At 43.7% G+C, this 13775-nt stretch overlaps 1 protein-coding gene across 1 annotated transcript in view; it reads left to right on the top strand.

Moving 5' to 3' along the window:
- sema4f (sema domain, immunoglobulin domain (Ig), transmembrane domain (TM) and short cytoplasmic domain, (semaphorin) 4F) overlaps positions 1–13775 on the top strand; it is a 56537-nt gene that overhangs the window by 30143 nt on the left and 12619 nt on the right. The window lies entirely within an intron of this gene.

The raw sequence follows: 13775 nt of genomic DNA, 5'->3' as shown, positions 1-13775 counted from the left end.
TGTGTGTCATTCACTGTGGCTGCTGTGGATGGAATTACCCCATTACCCGCAGTAATGAGGTGTGTGCAGGTCTGGTGTGCGTCCTCGCGGTGCACTTCATTCTATTTAACTCGTCTATTTTCATTTCTCTGACCTCAGCTCAGTCGTACACTTTATCAAAAACCCTTGTTATTAGACATTGGTGTCAATTTGACAGCCACTCTTTTCACTTCATCTTAACGCTTCCCTTTTTTTGTATACAGTGACATACAGTGAGGTTAACATTAACCCTTTGGCATCGTAACCACATGGTTGATCTTTTATAGTAGTAGCAGCAGTAGACAATAAAATGCTTAATTTCTTGTTGTGGTGTCGTGGGTCTAACTCAACGAAACATCGGTGAAGGGAGGTGCCCACTTGAAAACCCCAATGATGTGCCGCATACTGCCTACTGCTGTTGGCTAGGCTAGTTAGCTGGCGTCTTCTTGTTGGTTGCTAGGTGGTAGCTTACTGTTAGCCTGCTGGTCAACTTTTTTTTTATAGATGGACCCTTTTTTAAATGTGTTTTGTAGAGGGGATAAGTGTTGGTTGACATGTAGTCGCATATCCCATCACTTCTTACCTACTGCTGTTGGCTAGGCTAGTTAGCTGGTGTCTTCTTGTTGGTTGGTAGCTGGTAGCTTACTGCTAGCCTGCTGGTCAACTTTTTTTTTTCTTTTTTTCCAGCTGAACTGGGTTTCTGAATGTGTTTTGCAGAGGGGAAAACTGTTGGTTGATACATGTAGTCGCATGTCCCATCACTTCTTACCTACTGCCGTTGGCTAGGCTAGTTAGCTGGTGTCTTCTTGTCGGTTGCTAGTTGGTAGCTAGCTGCTAGCCTGCTGGTTGGTTTTTCCCGTGGCACAAGGGATTGTAACATCTCATCCTGTGTAATAATCATAGCTCATTTTCTAACCGTTGCTAGTCATTCAAATGGTTGAGGATGTTAACTCCAAAATGTAAATTTCCGTGAACACATTATATATACACAAATGTCTAAGCTGTAGGTTTTATACCTTTTGAGCTATAGCGTTTTTGAACAGATGACCACAGCTCGAAAATATACATCATGACAACTTCAGTATTTATATTGTATCACTGATCACTGACTGATATTTAATCGGGATTAATTGTATTGTAAGTGTCGGTGATGCAACCTTTAACCTCTGGACCTAGTGCACCGTGGCACCATTACTGAAACAGGGAGGGGTACATGAAACAAAAAGGGGTAAAAGGAGAAAGGGAGGTAATAATAACTGCTATGTAGAGAGAGAGAGAAGCCATTCTTCATCCTCTCCTCTCAGCCAACAACTAACTGATGTATCCATTATTGATTAGCTCTAGTCTCTCCTCTCTATTAGCATGTGCTACTATCTGGTTCACCAATGGTTTGCCACGTAAAGCTGTTTCCAGGCCAAAGGCTGTCTCTCCCTCACTGGGCCGATTTCCTCACACAGTCACAGGACGAACAGTCATTTAGTTGCATCATGAGCAGTTCACAGGGAACTTATTGCCACGTCTTAGTCATTGTTGCCACAAAAAAAAAAAAACCCTCATTGTTTCATTTATCTATATGGTACATTTTGAGGCTTTGTGTGTCATGGGTGTGCTTGGTGTTGACCTTTACCCAGAACATTTTGGTTTTCTGTCATAAAACCCCAGCGGCCTTTTTTGTGGAAAGGAAGTGGTAATACTTTCCAAATAACAACGTCACGACGGACTTTTGATCTGCTTTTATCTATCTAAGCCGTCGGCTTCGTGTCCATCCAACAACTGCAAATAACAGATTTTGAAATTCCCACAGAGAGAGAAAACCGTGATTATTAAGACTAATCTGCGCCTGTGTGTGTGTTATTTGCTGTGCACGCCCATGTGGGTCCCGGCCTCATTGATCTACAGCGTGTGATGGGTAACCTTTGGCTTTGGTGACCCCACAGGTCTTCAGCGACACTCATGTGACTCTGACCATCTGTTGCACCAGTGGCATCGGGCCTTTGTGTGTGTGTGTGTGTGTGTGTGTGTGTGTGTGGCGCAACTGTGTGGTGCCTCCAGCTTTAATGAGAAAATGTGTGGGGCCCAATGTGTGGTTGCGTGCGTAGCGGATAAAGACACAGTAAAGTTTTAAAGGAAGAGAATTAAAGGAGAAATGACAGCAGTTGCGTGGATTTTCCAATTGCACAAAGTCTGGTGGCAAAGGCCGTATATCTGCGCGTGTACCAGCCGCTCCACCAAACGCATCAGGTGCAAAACATCTGCGCGCTGATGCGTTTCTGTGTCTCACGTTGTTTCTGTGTCTCACGTTGTTTTTCTCTTCACCCGAGGGAGAACATCTGCAGCCGCGGAGTCGGTCCTCCGATAACGCAGCACAAGCTTCGTGTTCATTCAGTCAGAAAAGAGAGACGTCCTCCTCCTGTACTGCAATTCTCCGGGGGGAGGGAGCAGTTTGTTACGAGCAGTGCTGTTGATTGTCTCTCGCATCTTTTTAAGCGTGACTGATCCCCGTGCGGATATTGTCTTTTGTATTAATCCCCTGCGCGGCCGGGGTCAAAGGTCAAAGCTCGGCGGTTCTTCACTTTCAACTCGGTGGATGCTGAGCGTTCGCTTCCACTCGGGCACGGTCCCACGCGCGAGCCGTACAGGGATAAACACTCAGCCACGCTTAAGCATTGTTCTTTCGGAGCTATACGCAGCCTCCGTTCAGATGAAACACTCGGAGAGGGGAAGATTACTTTGAACCTCTCGTGATTTATACAAAGGGCCGTAGCCGGCGCTGAGGCTTCGCACGTAACGCTCTGCGTCACTTTGAGGCCTAAACGAGCCAAAAAAGACCCGGGAACAACAGCTCTAGTGTGACAGATGTTATGTGCTGTTCCCCCGCTCTGTTTGGCTTTGGAGACACTGATTCTCTCCTTGTTTAGTCTGAGTCCACCGGCCAGAACTTAAACACTGCGAGCCAGGTGTGTCTGCGCGTGAAAGACGGCCCCGCGTTGGCTCCCGGACAGATTTAATTATTGTGCAGCTCTTTATTCGTCGCACGAGGCCAGACTTTGGTTTTACTTCCTTTGAGGAGCCAGTATTGTAGAGATTCTCAATATATATTGATATTTATTACCATCTACCTTTTCCTTCTTCGTCTTCTCCTTATAGAGCTACTCTTTTAAAAGCCATTTAAAGATCCCTGAGAAACTTATATCTGAGACTCTAATATTATGGAACAGGATCCTTTTATTACATGTAGCGGTACAGTCTTACTGTAAGGTAAAAATAGCCCGATTCTGACTCATTCATACAGAAACTTACTCCCTTCCATACACACTGGCTTTTATGTACACACGCCGCCTCCCGTGTGAGGGCTGCTGCTGAACCAACACACACACACACACACACACACACTGCGCACACTATCACACATGCTAATCCTGCAGGGCATGGACGAATTTAGGGCAAGCCTGATTAGTAGTGCTACTGCTTATCACCCAGAGCCAGAGAGAGAAGGAGACGGAGAGAGGGAGGGAGACAGTAGTGGTTTGGGGGTGGGAGAGAAATTAGGAAATTGGGGAAGCGGAAGAGGTGGTGGGAGGCAGGGAGAAGGAGGCGAGCGGCATGCATGGCAACATGGATTCGCATAAAGGAATTTGTTCCTTAATGCCATTCCTATAAAAGCATCCGCGTTTAAGCAGCACAAGGAGACAGAATAATGAAAAGACAGTCAGTCACTCACCGCAACCTTGAACCTCCTCCTCCTCCTCCCTGACTCTCAATATCATTTACTTCCCGATGCTTCCTTTTCTTCCTCCTACATCTTCTTCTAACCTCCTTTTTCCTTCTCTGTCAACCCTTTCTTTATTCTTGGTGATCCTCCACCCCCTCTTGGGCCTTGACTTTGTGCGAGGGCCTGTGAAGCAGAACCTCAAAGAAGAGTTCAACTTTGTGCGTCGGGGGTCGTTTCACTTTTTTTTTTTTTTTTTTGATGTCTTCACCTCTTGGAGCGGAGAGGACGACGGCCAGATAGGGGACATGGTCTGTGGAGGAGGCACCCCTCTCTAACAGGGCGCTTCACAAAAGGTTTATGAGTTGAAACTAATGGCTGCCCCCCCTTGTACTCAAACATGTGTCGTGCTCATTGCTGCTTCGCTGCAGAGTGATAAATGTGCAAACCGTGTTTACTCGTCGAAGTTGGGAAACTATATTTGAGCTCGCCTTAAATATATCACACGTAAACACTGAGATGCTTAAAAGCGACTATACATATATATACATATATAGTTGCAGTTGCTTGTGGTTGCATGTTGCAACCTAGAGTTTGTTTCATTTCGGTTGCCTGTTGTCATTGGCGTCATATCCACCTCCCATAGCAACGAGTGGTGGCTGTTTCCTTCGAAATATTCTCATCTCATCTCCAGCTACTCCTTATCCTTCACTAGGGTCGCGGGGGTTTCTGGAGCCTATCCCAGCTGTCATTGGGCGAGAGGCAGGGTACAGCCTGGACAGGTCGCCAGTCTATCGCAGGGCTAACACATAGGGTCAATTTAGAGTCACCAATCAGCCTAACGAGCATGTCTTTGGAGGTGGGAGGAAACCCCACACGGACACAAGGAGAGAACATGCAAATTGGACTCAAACCCGGACCTTCTCGCTGGGAGGCATCAGTGCTAGTCACCGGGCCGCTGTGCTGCCCCCCAGATTTGAATGGTATGAGTCGGATATCACGTGATCCCAACTGCTTTGGGAACCGATGCAGTCTTTATATTGTGTAGGTGTCCCTCGTGCCTCCAACACATCAATGAACAAGGGCCCTCTGAGGGTGTCCTGTGGTGTCTCACAACAGACCCCTCTGGGTTGGGAGGTGTGTTGTGTTGGGGTTGTGTGTCTGTCATCAAGGAGTGTCATTGCTATGGGGTTGGGGTGTCTGGTCTGGTCTAGGTGGGTGCAACATGTCTATGTAACATGCCAGGTCCAAAAGTTTCCCGGCAGAACATTGGATTGTCACAAGATGGTCATAATGTTATGGCTGATCGGCGTAGGTTTTCAGAAGTGCAGTTACAAAGTGCAGTCGTTGTTTTAAATGCAAGTAAAATCTTCAATGTTTAAGTCATTTTAACTTTCTCGTAACAATGAACTTCCACTTGTGTAGCACCCGGAGAGCAATTAAGGGGTCAGGTGCTTTCTCAAGGTGACTCAGCCATGAACAAACCTGTGACCCCCCCTCCACAAAGCTGCTTCCCCACACCTTCCCTCAGGACTTCATATTATTATTCGTAAAAGTTTTAGCAGGAAATGTTTTGTGGCTTACAGGATGTGTGAAATATCCCTTTTGGCTTCAACCAAGGAGAGCGCTCCAAGGCACCAACAGTTTATAGGTATTCATAATGTTAATAAAAGTCCTCAATGAGGTGCAAACATAAACATAAAAGCACTAAACAAAGTATATTTTCCCCCCAAATGTGGCTGTTTACAATTGATTAATATTTAACAAAATCCTTAAAAATCACAGCGACTGCAACCAAATGTTTTGGATCACAACCCAGTAGCTTTCACATGAAGTATTAGTTGTTAGAAGGCCACCGCGGCGCTGTTAAACACGCCCCATTTAATTTTTTAAAAGTCCAGAGATCTTGTGGTTTCTCGGCTCCGACCATGAGCTGTGATAGAAACATTTTATTTTTTCATTTCAAAGTTCATTTCAGTAGCTGGAGTGGTTTTGTACTTCAGCGTGGCAGCTATTTAAAGGCCTTACGAGCCATTACGTCTGACTTGATGAAATCTGCAGACGGGCAGGCAGGCACGCAGCTCTTTGCTGTGGCTCTAATATATCGAACGCGAAAGAAAAGAAAAGAAAAGAAAAAAAGACTCTATGATGTGTGAGTGAGCCTCGCAACCTTGTTTGTCAGGCTCTTGCTTCTGGAAAAGCCTCTTGAGACAGATTTGTTTGTTATTGGTGCTAAATAAAAAAAATAAAAAAGGGATTGGGAGTGGATTAGCTTGTATGTGGCGAATGCGGCCGTGACATTGGTGTAAAATTAATGGTGATTTTTCATTTTGTTCTTGCAAAAAAAAAAAAAATGAAGCGACGGCTTCACAGCGGCCCTTTTCTGTCTGCGCCGAGTCTCTTTGTTGTTGCGGTCGCTAGCACGCAGGCCGAAAACTGCTGCAAGCGCTTCAGCCAAATTAACTTTTCAAATCCAAGTGTGGCCGTACATAGGACTTGACACGGATGGCATGTTCCGGCCTTTGTAGCTTTCAGCCGCGTTGCTGTGTGATGACTGATGCCGAGAGGAGTCGAAATTATGACCAGCTTCTTTGTGTCCGTGCGAGCCGCGCCGCTTTGATGCTTTGAAGGCTTTGTGAGGCCGTTTATTGACCAAAACGAAGCAAAAAAAAAAGAAATTCACCACGACCCGCTTTATAATAGGAGGACTGTCAATGTCCCTTTGACTCACTGTCTCTTGATGTCAGTCACAAACACAACTCATCAGACATGGTGTCAATCCAACGCTGCAGACGAAGTCTTGCAGGAAGATGCAGCCAACCTATTGACACCTGTTCGTGTTTTCATTTTTAAATCCCGGGATCTTCTCGGCTGAAATCTCTGCCACGCTCTCTTCTACTTTAGAAGCGGCTCTTGACACAGGATACGCCTGAATGGCCGCCAACTGTCATCAATCAAAGCCAAGACAATGAACCACTTAGGAACAATAACAAGGGGTTAACCAAACATTAACACACACACACACACACACACACACACAGACACAAACGCCATCTCAGTAACCATTTTCATTGTCTAGATGCTGTAACAGACACTGCACTTTTCTTGTTGTAAATTATAACATAGGCCTATATAATAAATTATCATGTCTGCAAAATTTAAACAGAATACTGTAATCAGGCATTTCCACTTATTGTCTCTGGGTTCTAAGTGATAACAAACATATAGAGATTTTTTTTTGCTTATAACTATATGTTTGCACGCAGACTTTTACCAGCTGTTTGTGTCGGTTAAGGGCGTCGCTTGTGTGCATCCTCAGATGTTATTGCGACATTTGCCCCAGAGCCCAGAACAGCGTCGTATATATCAGGGAGTGTTGTAAGAACATTGCGTGAACAGAGTCTGACCTCAACGGTACAAATATTTCAAAATTCAAAAAGTTCGTTCTGCACGTCCGATGAGCTTGGCTGTGGCAAAACAGCAACGTGTAAAAGTGTTCAAACAGATGAACAAAAACGAGGCTCTATCTCTGTCATCTTCTGATTGTTTTTATGGAGCGTGTAAAGGTTTATGATAATGATCTAATCAGATCATTGTCGTTTTTTCATATTAGATTATTTTAGCCTCCGTGTGAACAGTTAACCATGTAAACGTAGTCTGTTACATACGGACGAGTATTAGGGCCACCCATGAGAAGAAAAAAAATAGAGGAGGTAGATTTTTTTTTCTTTCATCGTGCACTTTGAGAAAAATGTTGAAATTTCTCGAAAAAAGTTGAAATACATTCATATTTTTTTTCAGTTGGACTGGGTTTCTCAATGTGTTTTGCAGAGGGGAGAAGTGTTGGTTGACATGTGGTCACATATCCCATCACTTCATACCCACTGCTGATCGCTAGGCTAGTTAGCTGGTGTCTTCTTGTTGGTTGCTAGCTGGTAGCTGACTGTTAGCCACATTTAGACTGGGCTTGTTTTTCCTCGGATCTTGGCACAAGGGATTGTAACATAGCATTACATAGTAATCAAGAAACATAGCTCCACTTTAACTTTTCTTTAATCTGATTTTTACCCATGAATACCTGTAGTGCAACCTAAAATAATTACACAAAGAAAGAAAATGGGCTAATTTCTAAACTTCTAATCTCTAATCTCTTTTTTTCTATTGTCTTTGAAAACAAAAGCTCAGCTTTACAGCTGTGCATAAATGACGGGAAGATTTTCCCCCCTTTGGATGGTACCAGCCGTCTGCTGTCATTCACTGTGGTGCACGCTGCAAGTGTTAGCATGGAGTAGGGGTTGTCTAACAGGACAATCTGCCTGAAGCTGGCGCATTCTTTTTAACCTGTGAGGTACCACCGACCGCTGCAGAACAATTCAAAGGAAACAGCAGCTGGAAATTTGAGGGGGAAAAAAAAGAAAACGGCATTGAGTGGATGATGGCGCTCTAAATATGTGTGTGTGGGATTGTGTTGATCATGCAGCTGTGTCCTGTCTCACCGCAGGTTCTTTGTGTGTGTGTGTGTGTGTGTGTGTGTGTGTGCACGCTAAGAGGCTGTCTGAGTAGGAGCGTGTGTGCGTGTGTGTGTGTGTGTGTGTGTGTTCGTGTGTGTGCGCTTCTCCACATCTCCTCTCTCCATGCCGTCAATTTTGACTGACAGATGAAGCAGGGAGGTGTATAATTTATCACTTCCTGGTTGGTCCAGTCCCACAATGCCCTGCAGCAAGGGACCAGGTTTGATCCCCCAGAGCAAAAGTCAGTTTATTAAACCTTTAATGGACACCCCCCACACATGCACACACACACACACACACACACACTTGCAGACACACACACACACACACACACACACACAGACAGACTCGGCTGGTCTCCCTCCCAGGATGCCTCGCTGTCATGTTTAATGTATAATGAATGAATGATTCATGACAGGGGAGTGAATTTTATATTTTAGGACTACTTATTCATTTATACCCACACCAGCCGCTTTTTAACTCGGGGTGCGATTTTATTTTAGCACGTTTAAGGTCACCAGGTTCTCTAAACATGTAATTGTCATTGTGCAACACCTACACATTGTCTATTGTCCAAGTTAAACCCATGTCCCGCCACAGCATTTAAATAGAGCCTCGGCTGGCAGGCATAAATAAATGTTTCTAGTATTTACAGCGGCTTTTGCTCATATTTGTATATCAACACGTGCTCAAGTCGGTTTACATTGCCGTGTTTGGTGTCATTTTTTTCAGCACAACCTCACCCGTGTCATTTTACAGTTTTTTTTTTTTTTAATTTTGACAAACTGTATTCACACACTGGACCTAAAACAACACTAAAACTGTTAGACTTTTCACTTTGAAAACCACAGACCTGTTTAACGAACAGTTTTTACAACTTTAAGTGTAAATTTCAAAAGCTTATGTGCAAATTTAGCAAACAAAGCTATTTATAATGAAGGAAATGCATTTTTGTACAACTATCAACAAACATTTGCAGAACTATCAGGTGTAACGATAAGTAATAATAGTATTAAATGTCCCATTTGGTTTTTTTTTGTTTGTTTTTTTTGCTTTCGAGCATTTGAAGCTGGCTAGCGATCTCCACTTGCTAGCATTTTGCTTTTCACCGCTTCTCTTATGCAACAGACGCGTAAATCATTTATAATGAGCCTAGCTTTACTTATTAACACCATTTAAAAACTGGTCTATGGTTTGAAGTTAGCTCTTTCTATAAAAGTTGAAACGGAGATTCAGTGACGCTGCGTCTCGCTGCTACATCGCCTTAAATCTGTTGTGTGATTCGGACGCACCGGCGCGTCCGTCGACTCCATCCACAACTTTCATACAGTTTCCAAACACAACAAAACCAGAGCTAACGGTAAGGCTGAATCGCAAATGCAAAGCGCGCATGTGAACTGGATTTGACCTGGTTGAAAGATTATATTGCCTCCAGTTAATTCAATCATACGCACTTAGCCAGTTCCCCGCTACCACAGAGCGGTCGGACATGAGACCCACTTCATTAACCTATTACCATGTTAATCTACTAATCTATTGTATTACACGGCGCATGGATTTGAAAGATTATATACATCGCCTCCTGTTGTCTGTTGCAACATGTGTCTTCTCCGCCACGCGTGCACACCGGCCACGCTCGGATGGACAAAGACAGACAGAGAGACAGACGGACGGGAGGTGAGATCTGATACGTGGGGAGCTGCAGCCTCCTGCTGTCACAGAGGCAGGCGTTTACTCCGACCGACCTGCAGAGCATCCTCCCTCTCTCTTCCCCCTCGTGACACACGTCAAATCAAATGCATTCACCCTCGAATCAACAGCCGCGCGAGTCACGATGAGGATAAAAGACAAACACTGGCTGGGAAGCTGTCGTCGTGCGTCGTGTTCCTGTAAGAGTCTATGTTAAAGCCCGGATGTGTAGGTTCAGATGTGTGTGTGTATATGTGTGTGACAAGGGCAGATGGTGTAGCTCTAGGATTCATCTCTCTACATTAGGGTGCACAGCAGGTGGTGGCCCTGTGTGCATGTGCATGTGTGTGTGTTTGTTGTGTCCTACACAGCCAGTACACAAGGACATCTCTGCAGACCTTGCCTTCGGCCCGTGTCACTAACACTCATGTCTTCTTTCCCCGTTTGTATCAGCGATGGGTTTCGAAGAGGTGGTGGATGAGGCTGCAGGGCGGCAAGAAAATAAAAAATAAAAAACGGATGTGTGACTGAGGAGATGAAGAGAGGTGACAAAGAAAAGGATGCAAATATAAAAAAAGGAGAAGATTGAGGGAATGAGACGGCCCCCCTTCGATTTTTATTTGAAGTCAGCTCTGACTGACAGACCGAGGTGTTTATTTCACCAGCTCGGGCTGTGAAAGTGAAAAGACACGGCAGCACAAAAAAAACTTTTAATCAAAGACAACATGGAGATAATTCAGCGACGTGAACTCGTATGATATCAACAGCTGTGTTGCCTTCGAGGACCATTTAGAGATATATGTGTGTGTGCTCCTACTTCGGTTGTATTGATTCTGTTGCATCGTCGCATTGGCTGCTTTTCACGAGGTGCCGTCCCTCTGCGAGCAAGTCAGAGTCAGACTCTTGCTATTTGAGAGCCTGGAGGCTTTTAGCTGAACAGATGGCTTCTTAGTGAATGAGAAGTGACATTCACGTTGAAATGTTGCGGGGAAAACAGACGCAGACTGAGTGGATGGAGGCAGGGTAGGAGAGAAAGTGTCCGCGATTCTGTTACAGGCAGATGCTGGGATCTTTTTTGATTTCGCAGGGAAGAAAAAAAAGAAAGGAAAAAAAAAACACAGACGGACTCACAGACTGTGGCCCTAAGTGGAAAACCATGTCAGCGCCGAGTGCCATTTAGCAGAATGTCCTGATGTCGTCTCATCCACTGTTACAGAAACAGAAAGCCACTGTACTAGTTTAAATCTTTTAGTGGACAGCTGCCAAACTGGGGTTCATGCCCCTCGGCCCATGTATGTTTTGGTGATTGGATTTTCTGTTCAGAAAAGGATATATAAAAAAAATTAAAAAATAAAATAAAAATTAAATTCAAGGCATTTTCTTCATCAGGGTCGAGAATGGATAAACAAAGCTTTTAAAACCGGTCTATTTTAATTTTCTGTTTCTAAAAATAAAATATAAAGTCGTTAGAAGACAGAAACAAAAACCGGAAGTGGCCGTTTTCAAAGTAAGAGCACGTATAAGGACGGTACCGCGTTTATGACATGAGCGCCAAAATACATGACTTCTATCTGTGGTTTCCGTAGACTAGTCCAGGCTAAAACGGATTTTGATGATTTTTGACAGGGCAAAACAAGGCTTGTTATCTGTAGAAATCTCTGCATGCATATCCAAGTAATGTTAGCGAGTAGCTACTAATTCCCTGATTATATGTAGTTGTTTTTAGTTTCTACCTGAAATATATGGCCTAGTTTTTCTGCAGTCGTGTCGTCTTGCCTGAGACTCTTGCCGATCCATGTCCATCAACTTCTGTTACACAGCGCCGTCTTCATACTTGCTCTTATTTTGAAAACGACAACTTGCTGTCACACAATATATGAAAAAAAGAGTGGGCGCTTTCCATTTCATTTTTTTACTTTTGGAAATAGAACATTTTAGTTCATCCATTCTCGACCCCGATAAAGAAATTAAATATAAATTTAAATTTTTGAATTTTACAATGAAAATCAAATAATCACTACTTTTTGGTTTGTTTTTTGTTTTTTAATATCATTTTCTGAACAGGAAATGACCAAAACATATACAGACCTTTCCTGCTGACTTTGTAATGTGTGTGATTTCCTTTTAGGAATATTTCTTTCCTGTCATTTACAGATTTTATCAAGTTCTTATTTAGTTCTTATTACACCATCGCCTTCCTTAGCTGAACTAATGAATGTTGTCGTATTGTGTTTATCCTCTGTTATTGCGTCTGAGGGTCACCTTCTCAGCTCCACCTGCGGAATAATAAATGGTTCACTCCACTTTACGCCTCCCTATAATTTCCCATTTTGTTTAAAAAGGCGCGGATGAATGCTGCCCGTCTCCTTGTCTTGTATCTATGAAATTGCTAAATCAGTTGCAAGCCTGGACATTAACATGAAAAGGCTGTTGGAGAGATGAAAGGATGAAAACACCTCTCGTACATGAAAAGGAGGAACCGTGAAGGAAACGCTTGATTCGGTCGACAGAAGTGTTCGGCCTTAGTTATTCTGTCATGATCAGGAGTTGATAAAAGGGTTTGTCAATGGAAGTCGGTAAATACTGCGATATTTATCAGTTCTGATAATAAAGGGCACAACATGCACCTTTTATGTGCCTCTCTGGTCATATTCACATATACGTAACTCGGGGAGGTTTGTTCGTTGTGCGTGCGACTGCAGTTGTGAGTGGCTGTTTTGAGTACCCTGACACCTGCTATAGGTTACTGGTGGTAAAAGCAAATGCGGTAATGCAAGTCACGTAATTCTGCAGATGAAAACTGCAAACAAAACCGAAAAACGGCTTTTTAATAGCGAGGTCTGGCAACGGTCGACCTTTTTCCATCATCCCACGAGCGTCTGGTGTTATGCTGCAGACTGCGTGAGTAACAGGAGTGTACGTAGGGCCGTCACCTGTACAGATGTGCAGCTCTGCATCCAAACAGCTTCAGTGCGGCTGCTCCTCCTTGTTCCACTACTTCCTGCAGTGTTTTCAGTTGTCTCAAGTTTGACACCGTGGTCTTGTCTTGTAGACACTTTTTTTTTTTGTGTAGTGTTAAGTGCTGAGCTCACTGGAAAAAAAAGAAGAAAAAAAACAAACGTTGCATTTGCTGTGAGTAATTCATGATAAAAGTCTGCTCGTGTTTTGACGTGAGCACTGATCTTGTTTGATCTCTTGTCTGCAGATTTGTGATAACATCCCTTCTGAATATCAGTCCAAATCGAGACGTATTTCATTAACTCATTCGACCCTTACATGCTTTTGTGTGTGTTAGACATTACTAACGAATCATTTAGTAAGAGCGTGTGCTGTCTGCTGCGCGAATAAACATGGACGTAGGCTCTTTTATAAGACTTCACGACTCATTAATTGTTTAATTGTGCAATTGAGTAATATGTGATATCTGCTTGTTCTACTGTTTGAGGTTAAATTTACATGGTTTACTCATCAGCATTTTATCTCTCCCCCGATCTGTCATCTGTGTCTCAAAGTGCTTTCATCTCCGTCGTGTCTGTGTTTGATTACAATGTGGAAACCTATTGGGAGTGGAAATGCGACTGCGATATATATATAAATATAATTTTTTTTTTCATTCCGTCCTCTGAACATGTCTGTGTGATCAAAAACATCAACTAAAACGGGCTAAACGTCTGTGGACTGAGAACACACAGTCTTTCAAAGGCGCTCGAAAGAAACTCAACACACAGCTGTGCTCTTTACTCCCAGATGGGAGGTGAACACACACACGCACGCACACACACACACGCACACACACACACACACACACACACACACACACACACACACACACACACACACACACACAC

Source organism: Mugil cephalus, chromosome 1 (assembly GCF_022458985.1).
Source record: "Mugil cephalus isolate CIBA_MC_2020 chromosome 1, CIBA_Mcephalus_1.1, whole genome shotgun sequence".
Lineage (NCBI taxonomy): Eukaryota > Metazoa > Chordata > Actinopteri > Mugiliformes > Mugilidae > Mugil > Mugil cephalus.
Note: the sequence above shows the minus strand (reverse complement) of the source record. Positions and strands in the feature narration are given on the sequence as shown.